The sequence below is a fragment of the Acanthaster planci genome, linkage group LG10 (genome assembly GCF_054643075.1).
Source record: "Acanthaster planci isolate LZ-2023a linkage group LG10, COTS_SCS, whole genome shotgun sequence".
In the NCBI taxonomy this organism is placed as follows: Eukaryota; Metazoa; Echinodermata; class Asteroidea; order Valvatida; family Acanthasteridae; genus Acanthaster; species Acanthaster planci.
Window position 1 is genome coordinate 17137785 of NC_141786.1, and position 19761 is coordinate 17157545.

General features: G+C 47.6%; 1 protein-coding gene across 1 annotated transcript in view; it reads left to right on the forward strand.

The window, feature by feature from the left end:
• The window catches only part of LOC110990844 (uncharacterized), a 33623-nt gene that overhangs the window by 12772 nt on the left and 1090 nt on the right, over positions 1-19761 (forward strand). Inside the window, exons 7-8 of the transcript XR_015426644.1 lie at positions 2829-2941; positions 19529-19614. The gene's annotated coding sequence lies outside the window, so the exon portion shown is untranslated. The remainder of the gene's footprint in view (positions 1-2828; positions 2942-19528; positions 19615-19761) is intronic.

A 19761-nucleotide genomic window follows, 5' to 3' on the forward strand; every position in this document is an offset into this window, starting at 1 on the left:
TTGATCTGTGCTAGGGAAGGGTTCTATTGTATAGCGCTGAAGGATTAAAAACCACAAGCAGGTTTCTTCTGGGATAGATTACGTGTACCTGTACTTTCAAACAATAGACCCCAGGGTGGAGAAGTTCGATATCAACAACCAGTCCAGTATCCCAGGCCGGTAGCCAGGCCGGTAGCCAGGCCGGTATGAAAGGGGTTTTTGCAACCGGGCGAGCTTACCGGGGGGGCCCTTTTCAAACCGGGTCTAAATGGTCGCCGTCCCTTATATGGGAGTGACGGGACGTGCCAAACACGGTTGCCTCATTTTACCGCCTGATCTATCGTCTCTGAAAGGAAATATCCACATAGACACAATATGAATTTAATTTGAACTTCAGTCATGTGTACCATATTTTTTTAAAGTAACAAAAAAGTCAAACTCCGCATCAAATAGTGCTGCAAGTATGTGTCAAGGTTCGGTTCAGTTCAGACAGGGTTCGGACATTTTTTGCCGAACTTCGGATCGGTTGGGGTTCAGACATACACATGTATACGTACAATGCACAGTGAGACATCAAATTTAGGCTCGCTATGATCGTGCTGCAAAGGCCTATAAAGTATTTCTGTGTATAAAAATATGAATCTCCTGTCTCCCCCCATCCAGGAGCAACTTTGATTTGAATACTTTTTCATTCTAGACTGTTTCCCCAGAGTTTGTCTACGAGTACATTCCATATAAAGGTACTGCCGGAGGTGTGGCAGTTTCTGACCGTGTTTGCCGACCAGAAGTGGTTGTGTTCGGACCACCCTTGACTCAACAAAACGATTTTAAGATATATGCAAATAGAAAAAACAGCGTGCTCAATTAGGATTTTCCTATTCAGTACAGAATACAATATCAAGCGAATTGTGTTTTGGTTATTTTTGCGAAATAGATTCAACTACGAAAATGGCTTTTGTTGCATATCTCAGGAGGAATCTTTCCAAGGATGGCGTGCAGGAGACCAAAGGGGTGATTTTCCATCAGCCTCTTTTGGAGGGATAACAGCATTTTGTTATTTAAGATCTGGCAAAATTCCAGTACAACGCATTTGCACTACGATCAAACCCTTCATGTCAAATGAAAGACAAGTTAGGCCACCGTGCAAACAAAAATCTCCTCGCGCACTGCGCTGAAGCACAGCATAAACCGAACCGCTTGGCAAAATTTTCATCCAGGTATGCCTCGGATCGAGCACGAGTCCGACTGTGATCAGCATCCAACCAAAATTTGTTTTGCACTTCATTTATGAGACCATTGGCCTAATATGGACCGTCATTATCCTAATATGGAATGTAAGGGCGTAGCTATTGGAGATTGGCAAATAAAATAATCAATCTGAATATACATGGGCACGATTAGATATAGTGAGAATTTAGAAACGTTATGCAGTGACAATGCCGTACGTTGCATGTTCTTGGTTGATTTCTGAGAGATTCTTACCACATGCTTTTTACAACCATCTCATGATGCAGGCCATTGTAAGTTTCAGTATGTTTACGCACGTGTGGAGCACGCCGTACAACTCGTTATCCATTTTTCGTTGTGTTTGTTTTTATTAAGTTTTCTTGTATTTTTGTATGTATTCCCACGTGCCTTATTAAAGCCATACATCCGAACCGAACAGTTTGGTTTGGTTCAAAAGTGCCTTGTTTGATGATTTTGCCTCGGTTTGGCGGTTGGCCTGCAGCACTAGATTAAATTGTGCATTTAACTTTAATAAGTAAAGTCAAACACCAGAGATTAGTATAAAACCCGACATGTTTGTTTTTTCTAACATGAATTTTGTGCAGCCACTAAGTATTCAAAGAGTACAAAAGAATCGTACGTGCAAAACATATTGCAACGTGCACGGATGTACTATTGACTTCAAGAAAAAACACATATCCTTAAATCGTGCAGGTGCAGCCGCAAAGTAGAAAGTGCGTAGTTCGCGTACGTGTCTTCCTCGATCCTACACGTGAAAACCTGCAAATGTGCAATGCTGAGTGCCAGCTTGTGCACACGGGCAAAAAAAGAGGTTTTATCTATAACTACATGTTGGCGAACAGAACACTACGTCATGTATGATTCAGGTAAATACTATTTCGAGTTAGTATATTGGATTCTGCAGGTATACAGTTAGGTGTGTATTTGACTCACGATACCGAGACAAAATATCAAGATTACAGGGTATTGAGACCTGAAAAGACTGGTCTAGAAACCATCAGCGCAGATATTTCACACTTTATGAGCAACTTGAACACAACTACTCAATACACATGTTTTATGAGGAAGTTAAAACAGTCTGCCTATCTAAATCCTCCTGCGGAGCTGCAAAGTCAAGAGCTATTGTTATGACTCATCCACCAGACCGCAGAAGTCTATGATGCCGTAATGTGATGAGCTGGTCATTGTTTACTGGAAGCTGCAGAGTGCAAGGTGTACTCGACCGCAACGGTTTGGCCAGCCTCACTGAAGCGTTCGTCTGTTTGATGTTGACCGTCGGTGGGGCTTACCGTTTACAAAGCGTTCAACGCTTTCAAAAGCGTTTGTATTTTGACCTCACGCCGTACCATTATTGTGTTTTTTTGTACCTATGAAAGTTGATGTACCAGTAGAACACAAGAAATGGGTGTTTTAAAGGGATGCCTTAACCCTATTACTGAAAGCTACAAAAAGTACTTAATGTAGCAAACAGTGCTGTGGCTTGTATGAGAACATGACCTTGTTGTTCTCTGAAGCCATCAATACAATTACTAAGACAATGTACATGTACCATTCAGTGCGGTGGCACTATGAATGCACAACTTTATTGTTCTCTTTACAAGTAACAATGGAAGTGCCCTACGCCGCAGTTACAGGCGGGAAACCTACATGGAGATGGGAAAAAGGGAATTTGGCATTCCTTGGATAATGAATACTTAGCGCTTGTGATGAAATGGTATGACTGTATGTTCAGTTTTCCAGCATGGTCCATGGTTAGACCCTCATGTTGACCCCCGTTCACTGGCCTTCTGTGCACACCTTCCCCCAATCATGTTCAGCTTTCCAGAATGGTCCATGGTAAGACCCTCATGTTGTCCCCCGTTCACTGGCTCTCTGAGCACACCTTCCCCCCTAATCATGTTCAGCTTTCCAGCATGATCCTTGGTTAGATCCTCATGTTGACCCATGTTCACTAGCGCTCTGTGCACACCCATACCTGCCAACTAGTACAATTTTGGCATATTTTGTATGAAAAATTGATGAAAATACGACCGTATGTTGTTATCACAATAAAATACGGATTTCGATTAAGTTAACACGGACTGAAAAAAAGAGGGCCCTGTGTGAAATCTAAGCTAAAATAGCTAAAGTGGCTGTGAGCAAGCCACATGTCACGCGGTTTGATATTGCAAACTTGTAAAGTAGAGCGTTCGTGACTGGTGTGTGCGATGTACACATGGCCCTGGTAGCGCACGTATCAACCAATCAGAATGTCTCATACCAAACCGATCGGCATGTATTGTAGAGTGTACGTTCATGTGCATGCCAAAACAATTTCCCGACGTAATCGTAAAACTGCGTGAATGAAGATGGCTTCAACTTCTAAAAAAGACACCCCAAAATGGAAGCAATCTTTTAAAAGGGAATATACGGAGAAATTTGAATTCACGTTACCTTCCCAGAGAGGTGAACATTACGCTCACTGCAGTGGGAGTTATGATGTATTTCGCCACATCGAAAGCAGTAAACACCGCGTCATCGCTGAAACAAAGAATGCGACCCACAGCATCAGAAAGTTCATGTCTTCTGAAGATTAAGGTACCATCAGAGCCGAGACCCTTTGGACAGATTACGTAGTTTGGCACAATCTGCCATTCGCGTCGTCGGATGATTTCACAGACATAGCAAAGACGATGTTTCCAGACAGCAAAATTACATCCCAGTTTGCTTAATGTAGAACAAAAATTACCGCTATTGCACGACCCCTAGGTGAACAGACTAAAGGTGAGTAACTCACATAACTGTTATTTGTTTTAGCATTCGGAATTATGAGTGGATTTTGTGGAAAATTAGGCCTAAAAAAATTGTAGGGTTGACGTAGGCCTGATGGGCCTAACAAATAGGGTAGGTCGGTCGCAACATTAAAAAAAAAAAAAGATTATTTTCAATCTGTTGCAATGCAGCCACTTTAACTACAGTACACATAAACTCAAAATAACAAAAACGAAAGCCAAAAAATTCTAGGCTCGGCAATAATATTTAGGGTCGGGCAGTTACAAAACGTTTTCTTAGAAAAAGACATAAAAACATAAGGGTCGGCGATATTTTTTAGGGTAGGTGGGGTTACACCAGTGCTATATTTTTTTAGGCTTTACTTGCCATTCATGCAAGTTGTTTGTGATTTTTGGGGAGAATTTTAATTCAGTGCCATGCAATGATGATGCAGGATTGATGATGTAGTTGTAGCCTAGGCCTTTTGGGGCCAACATTTCTATTTCAGTGAATCAATTATAATTGATGCATAAATAATGATGTATGTTCAAAATGTTGATGGGTTTGTAAATCATGTAAAAGCAAGAATCAATCTGAAGTGCCAATTGGAATTCCAGTACATGTATATGAAGATGGGATTGTGTCATTTCTGTGTCTAACAAATGACCTCTTGCAGTTACGACACGCACCTGCTTAGGCATCATAATCTGTCTGCACTTTTTAACTTACTGTCTTGTGAGATTTTTCTTACATATCCCCATTTGAGGTGTAGCTGTGTTTTCTTTTTTTTAAATTTTTGATCCTCAAACTTTGTGCTTTTGTGTGTTGTCACTTCTGCGCTCAGTTAATCAAAATGAGTTTCAGTAAATACGGGGTCACAGTTTGCCAGTTGAACTAATTGAAAATATTGCTGAAAGCTTATTGCATTTTCCTGTATCTTTTATTTTTTCCCCAGATGATATCACACAGAAACTGAGACAAATACCTTTCTCCTTGTCAACGGATGGTAGCGTTGATAGGGGTGCTGAAGAACAGCTATTTCCAGTTGTTGTTTGCTTCTTTGATGAAACAGTGAACAAAGTTGTGGGTGTGTTACTGGAGATCGCTCTACTGAAGAAAGGTCAACAGGGGAAAACATTTTTTCACTACTCAACAAAGCCTTGCAAGAAAAGCAGATCCCATGGAAGCATTGCATTTGCTTCTCCGCAGACAACGTATCTGTGATGATGGGCATTCATGCAGGTGTAGCAGCATTTGTGAGGAAAGAGAATCCAGATAGATTGGTTCTTGGATGCCCCTGCCACCGTCTTCACTTAGCAGCAGAAAATGGAGCTTCCACCTTGCCTTTCACTCCAGTTGATGTACTGATCTCCATCTACTATTATTTGGAGAAGTCGTCCAAGCGCCACAAAGAACTGAAAGGAGTGCAGAACCTGTGTGTGGCACAGAAAATCACAAGATATTGAAATGTGTGCACCCGATGGCTCTCCCTTGAGAAAGCTTTGAATAGACTGTTGGAACAGTGGCCTGCATTGCTAGAATATTTCAAGCAGGAAGCTGGTCATGGGTCAGCGAAAAGAAAGAATGAGGACGATTCAAATCAACCAAAGAAACCGAAATCAAAGCAAACCAAAGAGAGTCCAAACATTATAACAGCATCATGCGCTGGAAAGAGCTCAGGAGTTCACAGTCCACAAAGCAGCAGCAATGATTTTGCCAGGGCAGTCGGTGCCTACACAATCCCCAAGGAGAAACCTACATCCACTGCCGTGGCCAGGAGTACAGCTGCAGCCCTAGGAAAGAAAACAGTTCCCTTCAAGAGAACAGCAAAGCAAAGCACCACATCAACCACTACCAAACCAACTGGTAATACAGCCTCAATGCCAAAGTCTGACAAGAGTGCAACCACAAAAGCTGCAAACATTCATGCAACACCTGGATGACTGCAATAAACTTTATTGTTTGTTTTTAAAACAAACATTACCACTCTTCACCCATCTGAACTTCAGACAGATGAACCAATGATACAAGTGCTTCATAAGAAACCGAATGGTTTTCTCAAAGATGTTATGCTGAGATTCGTGAGACCAGTCATCCTCAAACCTTTATCAGATCTGAGGGGATGCCGGTACAAGGATCCAAACAACCAAAAAGCAAATGCAGACCTAATCCTAGGTCAGGAAATTAGAGGCTTCATTAGTGGTCACCAGTTCACATCAAGTCAACTGGAGGAGTTCTATGGGTTTGTCAGAAAGTACAACCCTCTGTGAATACGTCATCAGAGCATTCCCTTTGAATGATGAGATGTTGAAACATGCAGAGGTGGCAAATGTCAACAAATGACTTGCAGTAGCCTTCCCTTTCGTGCTGTATTTTGTGAAGAGACCAGTTGGAGATAGAGTTTGCAAACTACCAGGTTGATGGGGAACTGGACTCATTGTTGGAGAAAAGGGCGGATGAAAGTTGGTGTTGCGAAAAGGTTAGCTTAGATGCGAAGGGTGCCACTGCACGATGACAACAAAAAGCCTGCGAGCCACTGTCATGCCGCTCACACACGGAGCGTAAAAGTCCATACCAAATAATGGCCGGATAAAGGACGGTAGGGAATCTGTTTCAATACCTTTTATTTAATCTTTGGGTTAAAAGAGTAATTTATATAATTAGATAACTGATCCTTATAAAAAATGATGAATATTTAGACACCAAATTCCATTCCAAAATCTCAGAATCCTTAACTGTCAAAAATAAATGCCATTCCTCAATCATCATCGTAAACAAACATAAATGAGCCCTATTCTTGGATTCCTCGTATAGGATTATCTTTCCTAAATACATGTACTTGTTTTGTATCATGTTTTCTATCAGAACGGGCTTCCCATGCATCAACCTAGATGGAGATTATCTATGCAGATATAATAAACAGAACCAAGACCAAGTACCATGCCCAGTCACCACCGGACATTCCTTTGGTAGTCCCACACCTCGTCAATCCACAACAATTTTTTGGTGACTCTGACTTGATGCCAATTCACATCCCAGAAATCCAGCTAGTGGCTTGACACATTTTGGTTACCATGGAGTCCGACCTAAATATTACCCGCCGAGCTCTGCGCTCCCATGCAGCGGCATCAACTGCTGGAAAGCAGCCTGATGCCTCAGCACCATAGCCAGATGATCAAGGCAGTGTTCAGCATTCATCGCAGAGCGGAGGCAGCAGCCGTTCTTCGTCACGGAAGTCCCAGAAGAATCTCCATTTGCGACAACAAAAGCTCGCCCTTGCCAAGCTACGCATGGAGATTGAAATGAAGTCAAGAGCAGAGCAAGATGCAATCGATGAACGGCTACGTGAGGCTCTGCAAGCTCGCCTTTCAGCCCTGAGTGAAGAGCAACGTCTTCTTAATAGAAAGGAGGTCCTCTCCATGCAGGTGGAGCTAGAACTGCAGCTGCGGAATGCCGAGATCAGCCTTGCACGTGCCGAACTTGACTCTGAACTTGTTTCCAAGGACACTTTAGGGGAACAGAATCCTTTGCCACTTGAGGGGCCAAGTATTGGTAACCAGATACCTGAACAGCAAGCTTTGCATGCCACAAATGTACATGTGAGCCATGATTTACATGACGGCGGCAATGTGCAGTCATATTTACCTGTGGCACCGTCTGCGATTACCGTGCCGCTAGCAACTACTGCACCGCCCCTGCCTTTGATGGCATCACCACAACTGGTGATTGCTGTGTCTGAAGCTAACACAGTATTGCCCCAGCCTATGACAGCATTGTTGAAGCCACAAGTTACGGTGCCTCAAGCTAGTGCTGCTTTGCCAAAGCACCTGACCGTATCACCACTGTCGTCGACTACTGTGCCTCAAGCTAGTGCTGCTTTGCCTATGCACGTGGCCATATCGCCACCTCCGGCGACTACCGTGCCTCAAGCTAGTGCTGCTTTGCCTATGCAGGTGACCGTATCGCCACCGTTGGCGACTACCGTGCCTCAAGCTAGTGCTGCTTTGCCTATGCACCTGACCGTATCACCACCGTCAGCGATTACTGTGCCTCAAGCTAGTGCTGCTTTGCCTATGCACCTGACTGTATCACCACCATCAGCAATTACCGTGCCTCAAGCAAGCGCTGCTTTGTCTGTGTTTCTGATGGGATTGCCTCAAACACACATTTCCATGCCTCAATGGGGCACCCTTACTAAGGGCAGCTCATTTGTGACTTCCTTTTCACCCATGTATATGTACTCTGGGCTTGCCTTTCTTTCCAAATCAGTTTCCTTTCCCACTCCAGGTACATGTACAGCTTCTACCTTGGCCACAACCCAGACCTGGTCCACATGCAGATGCAGTTCAGGGGCAGACGTCCACCTCTCCATAGGACCGTTTTGGTCGTCATCCCATGAGTCTGCAAGCCCCCTCTCCGTTGGGCACCAGACTCACACCGACGACTTCCCTTATTGCGCCCCTACCATGTGCATCAGCGCCTGTGAGAGCCCCACCAACTTCTTTGGCCGGTCTTTTCTGTGGCCCGTGTGTAGATTCTTTTTCCACTGGTAAGTCATTTCCACAGACCTACCATCCAGTTTCCCAGCAAATGATGCTGAGTTCCATGTTGGCAGCCTCTGCTGGGGGGATCAATGTCGAAGTCCCAAACTTTAGTGGGGATGATCCTTCCGAGAACCAATGCTTTGAAACCATGATCAATGGCTGTATCAAGCCTCTGATTCACTTGAGTGAGCTTCAGAAATACTTCATAGTAAATTCCAAACTTAGTCGACAACCAAAGAAGGATATTTTGGGAATGGAACATGATCCCACCCCCTTTACGAAGGCTATTTCAATGCTCCAGCACCTGTATGGTGACATAGGTGTACGCATCAGGCCAAAGATAGAGAAACTCACTGTGTGGCCGAGAGTTGCAGCAAATGATGCCAGAGGTCTTGTTGAATTTGCTTCCGCTGTCTCTGCCCTTGTCACTCAGCTTGAAAATGCTCCTGAAGGGGAGGCCGAGCTTCGAACAAATTCCACTGCATGTGTTTTGTATGCCCGACTTTCGAGTCGGCTCCAAACTGCATTCTTGAAACAGATGGAACCAAAGGGTATCCGTACTTTCTCCTTGGTTGACTTCAACCGCTGGTTGAAGGAAACTGCCACCCTTGCACCCAAAAAGGTGCAGCTTGAGGACAGCCTGCGGGTTGGCCCACAGAGCAAACAAGATCATTGTAGACGATGCATATCTGCATACCACACTGAGGGTGGAGGCAGAAGCCAAAGTCAGTCAGTAAGGAAAAATACCAATGACCAGATTGCTTTAGTCAGCAAGTCAGCAGGCAGTGGAAACAAGCCATTTAACCACTACCAGCCGGGGACTCCGAAATCGTAGCCGTATGGTTTATATGTGTGGCCAGGGTCTCCGAACTCGGACAAAGGAAACAGGGCCCTGTAACAAAAGACCGTACTCCGAACAAAAGACCAGGCTGCTGGGCATTACCGGCATTTTTCTCTCTCAAAAGTAGTGATAATCCAGCGTTATTTTGAAACTATATACCAGGGTTTGGGGTATTTAGAGCAAGCGGATTACCACCGGGGACAAAAGCTCTCCACCACCGCAGCGATGAGCCACACAGCACCGCTGCATGCTAATCTGGCCCCTATTGAAAAGAGGTCAATAGTGCACTGAGCCAGGTTCGTGAACAAAAGACAGTTGTATAACACCGCACAATCTGGGCTCTGTTTACAAGGCTGCAGGCCTGGCTGAAATATTCGGGCGTCAATGAAGGTCACTTGTCAACTTAGAGTAGTGCCTAAAGATTACTCCGTGCGGCTATAAACGACTGTTAAATGGAATGATGAATTGTTGAAGGATTTTGAAAACGGAAAAAATGATAGTCATGCCGGCCCAGCATCCCCATCGTTGAAAAATGCACCGGCACGAAGTGGTTAAGAAGGTTTGTCCTTACTGCAAAGATGACCACTGGCTGTCACGCTGTGGTGAGTTCGGCAAGCTTACTACCGAGGAGAAAATTAAATGGCTCAAAGATGGTCATTGTTGCTGGCAGTGTGCACGTCTGCACCGGGAAGGGCGAAATTGTGATCTGAAGAAGGCCTGCAGAGAGTGTGATCAACTCCATCTAACCGTCCTTCACAATCTCATCAAGCGACCGGTCACTCTCACTTATTTTAGAGCGACCCAAATAGTAGAATCGAGGTATCCCAGGTCTTTTCGTTCCCTATGCTGAGGCTGTCCGAGCATTCGGTCCCCGCAACAGAGGTTCAGCGGTCTCAGAGGTCTCCCACTAGCCGATTGTAAAGATGTTCACCCTCTCATGTTAATTTGCAGTGACCGGGCAGACCTTATTGTCCTAATCGAGCGCCAGTCACTGTTTAGAACCAAATTAGGTTGGGCAGTGCAGGGCCCGGTGTTCACCCACCGATGTAGAGGGGAGGTGAATCACCTGCAAGGGCTTACTAGCCGTGAAGCTGATGAGGTTTTGCATGAAAGCGTCTGCAGGATGTGGCAGAACGATACACAGATGTACAATGAGCGGAAATAGACCACCAGGTCCAAACAGGATCAAAGAGCAATAGATATTTTGGAATTTAAGTCAACCTATGTGGAGGTTAACGGTGTCCGACGAGCGGCAATACCACTTCTGTGGAGGGATGAGGAAGACACGCTCTTCCATCCAGCTTCCTCAGTTTTGCCAGCCTTGCGAAAAAATGACCAGCGCCTCAAGAAGAACCCTGATCTTGCCAAAGTCAATAACAAGAAGATACAAGAATTGAGAGAAGCCCAACGTGTTAGTGCTGTAGGTACTGAGAGAAGGTGACCTCCATCCAGCGCCAGTGGTATATCCCATATCAAGTTGTTAAGCAGAACAGCAAACACTGCCTTGTGTTTAACTGCACTTTCCAATACCAGGGCGAATCCCTATATGACCGTCTGCTACCTGGTCCCAGCCTCGGATCCACTCTGGTTGGAGTACTGTTGAGGTTTCGTCGACACCCCGTTACTGTCTCTGGAGACAAAAAGGTAATGTTTCAGTGTGTCCAAACCCGCGAAGAGGACCGTTCAGCACTTTGTTTCCTATGGAGGGAGCTTGGGTCTGAGGCCGAACCGACTGAATTTGAGTGGAACGTGGTGCCCTTTGGGACAACCTGCAGCCCTTGCTGTGCCTTATATGCTCTCCAGAAGAATGTGAAGGATAACACTGAAGATCTTGATGTAGTCAGAAGTGTACTTGAAGCCTTCTACGTTGATAATTGTCTGGACGGAAAAAAACGACCGCCAAAGAGGTGAAGGTGTTGGTGGAGAAGTTAATCCATTCTCTGGGGACTGGGGGGTTCCCAGTAGTTAAGTGGGCCAGCAATGTTCCGTCTGTAGTTAACGAACTCCCACTTGAAGCTCGCTCCACCAATGCAGATTATTGGATTAACCTGAATGGCAGTTCCCCCGAGGAGGCTGCCCTAGGTTCCAGGTGGAACTTTCAGTATGATACATTAAACTACCAGAGAGTTTTCAGAGACAACCCGATTCTGACCAGAAGAACCATACTCAGTGATGTTATGCAGTGCGCAGGCAAGGACCCCCTTTTTTACCTAATGCCTTATATTGTCGGGGGTAAGATGTTGCTACAAACCACTTCATACCTGGTTATGCCAAATGTGAACTGCATGTGTTCACCGATGCCTCGGAGAAGGCCTACGGTGCCATGGCCTATTTAAGAGCCACAGTTTCCCCCTCTGATATCAGTGTGAGGTTTGTGATGCCTCGTTCAAGGCTGCTCCAAGGCGTGTTCAAACCATGCCCCACCTAGAACTCCAAGCAGCCATTATTGGAGCTGATTACTTGTTGGAGTGATAGTACAACAGTATTGTCATGGATGAAGTCTGAATCCTGTCGGTACAACCGATACGTGGGAGCCCGCATTGCTGAAATCCAAAGACTTACTGACCACACAGTTTGAAGATATGTCGATTCAGGAAACAATCCAGCTGACGATCTTACTAGAGGTCTAAGGCTTTATCAGTTGGGCAAGAGCAGCCATTGGCATTCCCCGCCGTTCTTGCTCCTTCCAAGGGAGCAATGGCCAGTCTTGCGAGACCAGAGCAAATGAGAAGAGGTGGAAGCGGAACTCATACATCAAGGGTTTGCTGCACATACTGTGGCCTTTGCAGAGCCACAACCGAATGTCGACTTCACTAAATATTCCTCCTGGGAAGACCTAGTTGAAGGTTATGCTGCTGCTGTTTCTGAGTCTAAGAGAAACCCAAAGCCAGACTTTCTTACCGCAGATGATCATTTGAAAATGGAGGAACTCCTGTACCGGCAAGTGTAAGCTGACAGCTTCCCAGAAGATGTTGCGGCACTTCGTGCCAACAAAGATGTGTCCCGGAAGAGTCATCTTTGCCAGCCTGGCCCGAGAATTAGATACCTCATGCCAAGTTATCGGGGTGGGAGGAAGGCTGTGTTGATCCCAATCGATGGACGAGACAATGAAGCACCCAATTGTCTTGGATCCCAAGCACCCCATTACTCGCCTTCTTATTCAGGAGGCAGACAGTCGTCTTGGACATTGTGGAACTGCAACAGTTCTAGTTGATCTCCGCCACCGATTTTGGGTGTTGCAAAGCCTCCAGGCTATTTGCAGCTTGCAGAGTTGCTGCTTGGGATGCCTGAGGAAAAGAGGGCATCCATCGGTGCCCAAGATGGCAGATCTTCCAGTTGCTCGTTTTAGATTTCTTGACTCTGACGCTTTCCTCCTTGCTTTCAGTCATTTCTGCTCCAGACGAGGAACCCCTCATGAGATCCTTTGCGATAACGTCACAAACTTCAAGGGAGGCCTGACCAAGATGACAAACGTCTTTGAGGCTATGACTCCCAGCCTCCAGGAGAAGCTCACCAAGCATCGGGTGCACTTCATGTTTAATCCCCCCACTGCACCTCACTTTGGTGGCACGTGGGAGAGGGAGGTAATATCTGGGAAGTTGGCACTTTATGCGATCCTTGACAAGCAGACAGTTTCCCCCTCAGTCTTGTACACCAGCCTCACCGAAGTTGAGGCGCTTCTGAACTTGAAGCCGCTGAGCTATATCTCCTCAGATGTGGCAGACCCAGGTCCGATAACACCCTTCATGTTGCTCATGGGACGACCGGACCATGCACCTCCTCTGTTGGTATATCTGGATAAGGATGTACTCAGTTGCTGCATTGGAGGCAGTGCCAGGCCTTAATGCAGAGGTTCTGGAAAGAATTCACACAGTCCTACTTACCCGCCATGCAGTGTTCCCACCGGACATTCCTTTGGTAGTCCTACACCGCGTCAATCCACAACAGTTGGCTTGCTATTTCCCATATCAAGGACAAAGCAACCAATCAACTCAAGTATCAACACCTGTCAAAGCTGGCTCTCACCATACTGTCCATCTCCCACAGCAATGCTGAAGACAAAAGAATTTTCAGCATAGTGCGCAAAAATGCGACCGACTCAAGATCCAGCCTAAGCACTGCAGTCCTGTCAGACTCTCTCACAAACCAAATATACACCCAAGTCACAGCCAGGCCATGGCGGCACACCAAAATGAACTGTTGCATAAATCCAAGAAAGCAACTGCTGTGAGCTACACCAGGAAATTATAAGGTCCATTTAAGCCTGCATGAGTTAGTATTAAAGTTCAAATTGTCACGCAAAGGTACTTGTAAGCTTGCCCTTGCTGTTTGTTTGATAAAATACACATTTTTGTTGAACCTACGAATACACTATTGCGGTTTAAAGGTTGGCAGGTCTGCACGCCTTCCCCCCTAATCATGTTCAGTTTCCCGGCATGGTCCGTGGTTAGACCCTCATGTTGGCCCCCGTTCACTGGCTGTTTGAGCACACCTTCCCACCTAATCATGTTAGGTTGTCAAGTGTTCACTGTCGCACTGACCCTTGCCGTTTATTTTGTCTTGTTAAAGTATAGTGTACTTGAAAGCACTCTATTGCTAAAAATTGGGCCTAGCTTCATAGAACTCTCTCACAGGGCAGTTAGTTTACTTTTCTACCATTTAAAACAATGTTACCAAATTGAGGCTGGAAGGAAAAAAATAGTCTGTTCCCTTTTATCAATATGTAAAGTTACATTACTGCCAGTGGGCCAAAAGGGAACGAGACATACATGGCAGCCTTGTTAAAAGGCCTATGGAGCTGCTTTAAAGTTGTACATGTACTTACTACAGTAGAAAAGTTTGCTAACCTTTTAAATGGTAATACGCACACAGTTTTTCATTGTTATGTCACTGAGTTGAGCAAATTTTCCATCAGAGAAACAGTAAGTGTGCCATTTGCGGTGCTTACTGCTTATGGACTCCATGAAATGTGTGCAACATTAGTCTCTGAAATTGTGTATTCTTTAACCCTCTTATGCGGAAGTCACCCTTTGGGTCACTTGGTAAACACATCAAGCACAGCACAGCTGTGTCGTGTTGTGCACTGCACCAAGCGTCCCTCACAGGAATATCAGATTGCACTTTTGTGCTGCCCAACAACTGTGCTTTACTGTTTCGTGCATATAACTGTGCAGTAAATCAAATGCAGTGAAGAGGACTGCACAAAAGACCCTGGGTCACTTTGTGCTGGCAACCAACTGTGTACACACTGAACCTGTGCATGTTTGTGTTTCATGTAGAAAACACATGCAAGAGAGTGACTGTGGGCACTTGTGCATATTTGCCGTGCTTACCCGCTTACGGACTTCATGAAATGTGCGCAACATCAGTCTCTGAAATCGTGTGCTTTAAAGGACTTATAAGATGACCTGTGGACTGTCTTGCATTTAGCTTTTTTATAGATCTTTGACTTCCTTGCCTGATTGCACACATCCTGTGGAGGCATCATGGGTTCTCTGTGCACACCCTCCCCCTCTGAAGGCATCAGTGTTGGAGGTCTCGAGACCTGGTCTCGGCCTACAAGAGTGTCGGTCTCGGGAGGGTTGGTCTCGGTCTCGGGAGGGCTGGTCTCGGTCTTGGTCTCGGTCTTAGATGCCGAGGTCTCGGGTCTCCCTGCCGAGACCATGACAGAATTGCAGAAAATATGCGACAACAATTCACGCTCAGCCACGGCAAAATCATGTACGCAGATCGTACGGTACATACAGCACACATACTGCATGTATACAGCAGTGCTGCTTGCAGCGCAAGTTTACCTCCGAATGAGTCTAGTTCCGAACTGCACGCAATGCCGCATGTATGCTTGGAACATGTACGACATGGTATTCACTATAAAGAATGAAATCAAAGCTGGAATGGAGACTAATGCATATTATCCGCCCGGAGCACTGGTACCCTGCGTGCAGTACCTCTTACATTTCACTGGTACACACGTCAGTTGTGTGTATGCATACATGTACATGTACACACTGTACTATGCACATGACACGCCGGGCTGCACGCACGCCACGCATAGCATATTACACGTGGCCGGCCGACAGAACTCGTTCTCATGCCAATTGTACAAATAGAGGAGAGTGCATTCATCTTAATGACCCTTTTACACAGTTGATGAGTCAGGTACCATCAGGATAATACAATTCTTTGTTAGAAACTTAAATTGTGGTCGTCTTTTGTCTTTCTTCACTCTTGTTCCAAACAAAGTGTCAGGAAAGTATTCTTACGGTAGAATGTTTACACATCAGTGAGGAAACTTGGATTGGTAAAATCCTGATTTTTATGTAGGCTACATGTACATGTACTTTTAATGGGGAACTGCCCACGATGTTGTGTGACCCTACTAACGTGTCCATTGATCATTACAGAGTATAACTCATAAACTGAACTCATGCACACCTTTTGGCATAGTCCGAGCAACTCAGACCCCACGTTTTGCCTTTTTAAACATTTGGACATGGCCCACCCACGTTAATTTTTCTATACATATGGAACACAAAAACTCTGTACATGTACATGTTTAATATACAATTATGCCGTATACTCTATACAAAATTCTGTAGCATTGGCAGTCCATGCCTTCATGGTCAAAATAACTGTGTGCTGTTTTTTCCCAGAGTTGTGTGCTTTACATGTAAAATCTGCACTTAATTTTGCTGTTTAATGCCAATTGTCCACCACGTTTACCATTAATGAACTACATGTAGGCCTATATATTGTATATGTTGTGCAAGGTCTCGGTCTCGGTCATCTTGGTCTCGGTCTCGGTCTCAAACTGCAAAAGTCTCGGTCTTGAAAGAGCTGGTCTCGGTCTTGGTCTCGGTTTCGAATGCCTTGGTCTCGGTCTCGTACATAAAGGTCTCGACTACAACACTGGAAGGCATCGTGGGTTCTCTGTGCACACCCTCCCCCCTCTGGAGGCATCGTGGGTTCTCTGTGCACACCCTCCCCCCTCTGGAGACATTGTGGGTTCTCTTTGCACACCCTCCCCCCTCTGGAGACATTGTGGGTTCTCTGTGCACACCCTCCCCCATCTGGAGACATTGTGGGTTCTCTGTGCACACCCTCCCCCCTCTGGAGACATTGTGGGTTCTCTGTGCACACCCTCCGCCCTCTGGAGACATCGTGGGTTCTCTGTGCACACCCTCCCCCCTCTGGAGACATTGTGGGTTCTCTGTGCACACCCTCCCCCCTGTGGAGGCATCGTGGGTTCTCTGTGCACACCTTCCCCCATTTTGAGGCATCATGGGTTGTCTGTGCACGCCCTCCCCCTTTGGAGGCATCGTGGGTTCTCTGTGCACACCCTCCGCCCTCTGGAGGCATTGTGGGTTCTCTGTGCACACCCTCCCCCCTCTGGAGGCATTGTGGGTTCTCTGTGCACACCCTCCCCCCTCTGGAGGCATTGTGGGTTCTCTGTGCACACCCTCCCCCCTCTGGAGACATTGTGGGTTCTCTGTGCACACCCTTCCCCCTGTGGAGACATTGTGGGTTCTCTGTGCACCTTCCCCCCCTCTGGAGGCATCGGGGATTCTCTGTGCACACCCTTCCCCCTGTCGAGACATCGTGGGTTCTCTGTGCACACCCTCCCCCCTCTGGAGGCATCGTGGGTTCTCTGTGCACACCCTTCCCCCGTGGGAGACATTGTGGGTTCTCTGTGCACACCCTTCCCCCGTGGGAGACATTGTGGGTTCTCTGTGCACCTTCCCCCATCTGGAAGCATCGTGGGTTCTCTCTGCACACCCTCCGCGCTCTGGAGACATCGTGGGTTCTCTGTGCACACCCTCCCCTCTCTGGAGGCATCGTGGGTTCTCTGTGCACACCCTCCCCCCTGTGGAGGCATCGTGGGTTCTCTCTGCACACCCTCCCCCCTCTGAAGGCATCATGGGTTCTCTGTGCACACCCTCCCCCCTCTGGAGGCATCGTGGGTTCTCTGTGCACACCCTCCCCCCTGTGGAGGCATCGTGGGTTCTCTGTGCACACCCTCCCCCCTTTAGAGACATTGTGGGTTCTCTGTGCACACCCTTCCCCCTCTGGAGGCATCATGGGTTCTCTGTGCACACCCTCCCCCCTCTGGAGGCATTGTGGGTTCTCTGTGCACACCCTCCCCCCTCTGGAGGCATTGTGGGTTCTCTGTGCACACCCCCCCTCTGTAGGCATAGTTGGTTCTCTGTGCACACCCTCCCTCCTCTGGAGGCATCATGGGTTCTCTGTGCACACCCTCCGCCCTCTGGAGGCATCGTGGGTTCTCTGTGCACACCCTCCGCCCTCTGGAGGCTTTGTGGGTTCTCTGTGCACACCCTCCCCCCTGTGGAGGCATCGTGGGTTCTCTGTGCACACCTTCCCCCATTTTGAGGCATCATGGGTTGTCTGTGCACGCCCTCCCCCTTTGGAGGCATCGTGGGTTCTCTGTGCACACCCTCCGCCCTCTGGAGGCATTGTGGGTTCTCTGTGCACACCCTCCCCCCTCTGGAGGCATTGTGGGTTCTCTGTGCACACCCTCCCCCCTCTGGAGGCATTGTGGGTTCTCTGTGCACACCCTCCCCCCTCTGGAGGCATTGTGGGTTCTCTGTGCACACCCTCCCCTCTCTGGAGGCATTGTGGGTTCTCTGTGCACACCCTCCCCCCTCTGGAGGCATTGTGGGTTCTCTGTGCACACCCTTCCCCCTCTGGAGGCATTGTGGGTTCTCTGTGCACACCCTCCCCCCCTCTGGAGGCATCGTGGGTTCTCTGTGCACACCCTCCCCCCTCTGGAGACATTGTGGGTTCTCTGTGCACACCCTCCCCCCTCTGGAGACATTGTGGGTTCTCTGTGCACACCCTCCCCCCTCTGGAGACATTGTGGGTTCTCTGTGCACACCCTCCGCGCTCTGGAGACATCGTGGGTTCTCTGTGCACACCCTCCCCTCTCTGGAGGCATCGTGGGTTCTCTGTGCACACCCTCCCCCCTGTGGAGGCATCGTGGGTTCTCTCTGCACACCCTCCCCCCTCTGAAGGCATCATGGGTTCTCTGTGCACACCCTCCCCCCTCTGGAGGCATCGTGGGTTCTCTGTGCACACCCTCCCCCCTGTGGAGGCATCGTGGGTTCTCTGTGCACACCCTCCCCCCTTTAGAGACATTGTGGGTTCTCTGTGCACACCCTTCCCCCTCTGGAGGCATCGTGGGTTCTCTGTGCACACCCTCCCCCCTCTGGAGGCATTGTGGGTTCTCTGTGCACACCCTCCCCCCTCTGGAGGCATCGTGGGTTCTCTGTGCACACCCTCCCCCCTCTGGAGGCATTGTGGGTTCTCTGTACACACCCTCCCCCCTCTGGAGGCATCGTGGGTTCTCTGTGCACACCCTCCCCCCTCTGGAGGCATCGTGGGTTCTCTGTGCACACCCTCCGCCCTCTGGAGGCATCATGGGTTCTCTGTGCACACCCTCCGCCCTCTGAAGGCATCGTGGGTTCTCTGTGCACACCCTCCCCCCTCTGAAGGCATTGTGGGTTCTCTGTGCACACCCTTCCCCCTGTGGAGGCATCGTGGGTTCTCTGTGCACACCCTCCCCCCTCTGGAGGCATCGTGGGTTCTCTGTGCACACCCTTCCCCCTGTGGAGACATTGTGGGTTCTCTGTGCACACCCTTCCCCCTGTGGAGGCATTGTGGGTTCTCTGTGCACACCCTCCCCCCTCTGGAGGCATCGTGGGTTCTCTGTGCACACCCTCCCCCCTCTGGAGGCATCGTGGGTTCTCTGTGCACACCCTCCCCCCTCTGGAGGCATCGTGGGTTCTCTGTGGACCTTCTCCCTTCTGGAGGCATCATGGGTTCTCTGTGCACACCCTCCCCCCTCTGGAGGCATCGAGGGGGGGGGGGTAATTCATTGTTCTCTACAATTTGCTGGATTGTGCTTCACTATCAATGAGTCCATCCTTCATGAAACTTTTGATCCTGTTCCTATCCCTGTTAAAAATAGAAGTGGCACGGTCTTTCTTTTTCTTTTCTTTTCTAATCTTTCCTCTTTTCTTTCTACCGTACATCATTTGGCTGACATCTATCAAAGCACTTAACCATCGTCATCACTCAAACTTGTCTTAGGTGTAACCACCTACATGTAATCACAGATTTTCACCTTTCTTTTTCTTTTTCCCGCCAGAGTTCACGGTTTTGTCTTTCATATTTCCTTTCACCGGCAAACCATCTCAAGAATGACCGTCCAGGTGTTCTGACCTATATGTTGATGTAAGTATCCCATTTAAATGGCCTGAATAGCTCCATCTAATATGCTGTTTTTATAGAAAGGGTGAAATGTCCTGTTCGTGGACACAGGCACAAACCAGTTGAACTTGAGCCTCTAACCATCCAGACTTGAGTGACCAATCCTAGCTC